This window comes from Grammomys surdaster, unplaced genomic scaffold (assembly GCF_004785775.1).
Source record: "Grammomys surdaster isolate TR1022 unplaced genomic scaffold, NIH_TR_1.0 126185, whole genome shotgun sequence".
NCBI lineage: Eukaryota > Metazoa > Chordata > Mammalia > Rodentia > Muridae > Grammomys > Grammomys surdaster.
In genome coordinates, this window is record NW_021620991.1 from 53681 (window position 1) to 58177 (window position 4497).

Genomic DNA, 4497 nt, shown 5'->3' on the forward strand with positions numbered 1-4497 from the left:
TCGATGCAGTGAGGACGCAAAATTGTGGGTAGGGAGAATGGTAGGAAATTTGTGGGGATTTCTTAAATTTTGTAACTTCCTCATGAGTTTTGTAAGCCTAACTTCTCTAGAGTGAATGCCAGCCACACCCACCCACCAAAGGCTGTAACTGTGCTTTTGGCTGCTATTGTATAATAATAATAATAATAATAATAATAATAATAATACTTGATTGGTATCTAGTGGTAAATGACAGGCACATGGCCAGGCCTGGAGAGACTTCCAGAGTGGGAGTAGTCATATCCTTCTGCAAAGGCAGCCAGTCTATGGTCTGCAGTCCAAGGTCACACACCAAGTAACTTGTGTAGTCTTGAATTGAAATAGCAGATGTCCAGTGATTGCTGGGGAAACCCTTTTTATACAGTGGGACCAAGGCCTGGACTGTGCAGGTGGCTTCTCCATTTCAGAGGAAGGAACAAAGCTGACATTGTACAATGTCTTACACTAAGGGCCCCACCAGATGCTGAAGACTCAGATACCAAGTGCTCATTCCCACCACTGTACTAATGACTTGGAAGGCAAGAGGGTACTCAAAGACTCCTAGAGTGTTTAATTTGGGCTAGTTTCAAAGGGCAGCAGATCAAAGGTCACATGGGGGTGAGTGAGGTACTAGAAAGAAATTAAGGCAATTATACACATTTTTGCTTCAGGCCTCCAATACCTGGACTTAGTCCTCTTCAAAGGCTAAATGACAAGGAAAAGAAAGAATGAAGAGCTGTAAACAGGATGGGACTGTGACAAAAAGTCAGGCTGTCACACTGTGTGTGTGTCCGTGTCTGTCTGTCCTGTCAGGTAAGCTCTCAGGCACAGATATGAGGGGGAGCCTTGTACCTCTTTGGGTCCTGTCTTAGTACTAAGTGGGAAATTGGTTTCATGTGACTAGGATGGAACAAACAGCTGAGTGAAGGCTGTTCTGTACCTAAATAAGGTGACGGTTAACCAGAAGAGTATATTATAGAGGAGAGTTGATTGTCATGAGATACTAAGAAATTATCTTGTCCATCCTCCAACAGTGTACTTGGCATAGGCAAAGACCAATACTGATGTCACCATCAGGGGCTAGAGTCTCTTTATTGGGGTGGGTGAGGGGCAACCTTATCCCTTCTCAAGTGGGACTGCTGCCAGACACTCGCTTTTTGAGTGCAGCAGGCAAAAGCAGAGCCCTGCCTAGGGTAGTTAGGAACAGATATCTCAGGCAATGGAGCAGTGGGTTCAGGAGTCTGGGTTACATAGTTACCAACTGTAATCTCACACCAGGGACTTCGTTCTCATAGAATCCCTGCCAGACTATTCATGGGTTCCCACATGGGGAACCTGAGGGCAAATACCTTGTCCAAGATTACCTTGTGTGAAGAGGCAGAGGTGACAGGCTGCTGGCTGCTCTTGGATCCTGAGGGGTTGGAGTGGTCTAACAGAACGCTGGTGGTGCCAAGCTGTACTGAAAAGGGGCACAGTATGAGAGTAGGACCCACAGGAAACAGCAAAAGGAGCAAGCTGGAACCAGGCCAGCCCAGCTCTCTTCTGGCCTTTTATTGGGATCCCAGCCTATAGTATTTGGCAAATAATGAGGTAGTTCCCTTTACAGGCCAACAGAATTGGAATCCTGGGGTTATAAAAGGGTATCAGCCCATATACAGGAGACAAGATGAAGGGACACAGCAAAAGTGGGTCTAAGATACAGCAGCCTCTCAGCTGTCTGTGTACATTTGAACAGGTGTACTCCCACTATGGGCAGCAGACTGGGTGACTACACACAGGGAACCCTAGCACCTCAGCTTTCAGAGCACGAGTGATATTTAATGGTGGATGTAAATGTGTAAGCCTGAGCATTTGTGAGGCCTGTTGCTCAGGACTTATGCTCTTGTATGCTCTTTGGTCATTAAAGCTGCCCACATATTCAAAGTAAACATGTTTTCAATGACAAGTGGGTAGTGGCCTTGACGTTGGTTGAGAAGCAGGACAGGTCTTCTGAGATAGAGACAGACCTACTCCAGTCCATTCAGGCCTGCTTGTAGTCAGGCAATGGATTCCCAAAGACAGAAGGTATTGTTGGGGGCATAGTTAGCCTCACCCTCCAGATCAAAAAGACCTTAAGTGCTCTGCATTCTCAGTGGGAGTTGAGGTAGGTTAAGACTTGCAAAGGATTTGTGTGTGTGAACACATTTATTTCAGGTAAACTGAGAATTACACTAGGCAAAACCACCTGCTTGACCTGCCAATCACAACATTTGTGTGGCACCAGGGGAGTCACTTCAAGGTGCACCACGGACCCTGGATGGATTCATTTGCTTATCATCGTCCAAACAAGGTGGCCTGGCCCCGTCAGTATTTAGAGGATGTGAGCCTGAAGATTAGTTGTCTTTTATAATCTTAAAACTTAAGATTAGCCGGGCAGTGGTGGCACACGCCTTTAATCCCAGCACTTGGGAGGCAGAGGCAGGTGGATTTCTGAGTTCCAGGCTAGCCTGGTCTACAGAGTGAGTTCCAGGACAGCCAAGGCTACACAGAGAAACCCTGTCTCGAAAAAGAGGAAAAAAAAAAACAACTTAAGATTAAAAATTGTATCATTAAGCTTAGAACGAGGGGCTGGAGAGATGGCTCAGTGGTTAAAAGCACTGATTGCTCTTTCAGAGGTCCTGAGTTCAATTCCCAGCAACCACCACATGGTGGCTCACAACCGTCTGTAATGGGGTCTGATGCCCTCTTTTGGTGTATCTGAAGAGAGCAATGGTGAATACATTAAATAAATAAATCTTAGAAAGGGGGGGGGGGGGAGAGAGAAAGCTTAGAACCAGGCACTGCAGTGAAATGGGTTCCAGAAGCTGGAATAGCAGTCCAACAACCCGGGGTTGATGCTTACTCCTTCAAGTTGCAGTAACCTTTGTTGACTAAGAAGGAAATGCTGCTTAGTCAAAAGGAGTGTCTTTGGAAGGGCAGGTCCTCAGATATTTTAGTGGAGAAAGAGGAAGAAGCCAAAGCAGCTGGTTGGTAGATGCTGAAACAGGAGATGGCAGACTGGGCCCAGATGCTGAGGGTGAAAGGCCACTTGTCGTGAAAACATGTGGCTCTTCAGGCCTGAGATATGTATCAGAAACCTCCCAGGAGCTGATCCCCCCCCAACCCCCTTGAGACAGTGTCTATATTGCTTGGCAGTCCTAAAATTTAAAGTAGATCAGGCTGGTCCTAACCTCATGACGTTATATAACTGCTGAGTCAGCTGTATGGACATGTGGCTACATCCACACACTGAAGCTGACCCTCCAATAACCATCACACCAGAGTCCCTCATGTCAAACTGCTTTATTACATCTTAAATAACAGTACAGTTTAATATAGTATCTATCTTGCATCCAGCCTCCTTGCAGTACACTGACTTTAAAATTAAATACAAAAGGTGAAAAGGGTACAGGGTGCAGAGAGCTCTACAGAGTTGTTTGGTAGGAAGAGAAGGGGCTTCGCTGTATTCTCTTTGCCATGTCCAGGCCTACCGCACACTCACAGCACAGTTTTGTACAGGACGCTGCAGAAAACAGAATGGCGAAGCCACTACTGCTATGAGGGGTGCAGGATATGGGGGAGGGGAGAACCCACAGAACACTGCTGTCCAAATGCTGCTGCTGAACATGGCTTTGAGATGATAACCACGAAGATCTGCATGGTGTAAAAATGGTCGCCTCAGATGCAAAAGGCTGTTCCACGGAGGCAGGCTTCCAGGAAGTGGCAGAGGCAGCAGAGCAGCTTTCCCCCTCCCTTCCTGAATCCGACAGCAATCGTTCCCAACAGGACTGTTTTGTTTTGTAAAGTAAAGAAAACAGTGACTTATCCCACTACTCCAGTGTGTAAAGCGCGCTTGCTGCTTCTGATATGTGTGCAGAATAGCAACAGTAATGGACAAAGCCGTCACGGTTACAACTTGAAGAGGTTATTTCTTAAAATAAAAAGAACATCTAAGGACTGAGTCCTATATGCACTTGAGAGCATTTCTACAGCATGCGATTCTAAGAGTAAACCCACCCAATATGGCAAACAATCAAATTGTTTAAAATTTAACTTAGAAAGTCTGAGATCATTATTTTCAAAACATTGATTTGTACATTGTTTCATACACAAATAACCAACTGACTATCCAAGCACAGGACAGGCACCTCTCTGGAGAAAAAAATCTCTGACAGCAGGGGCAGGACGGCTAGTGTCACATGACTACAAACTTCCCTCCAACTTCACAGGAAACCCAAGGAAAGAACAGAAACTGGACAGTGAGGAGGACAAGTCAGGAGGGAAGGGTGCTGGGAATAAGTTCACTGCTGAGCAAAGGGGAAGGATTCTGACCAAGCATTCGTGGCCATCGTAACATGTGCTTGGCTACTTTGCTTCTGAATTTTTCTTCCACTATGCTGTGTTTGTGCGAAACAGTCATCTGTGACATGAGACAAAAAAAAAAAAAAAAAAAAAAAAAAA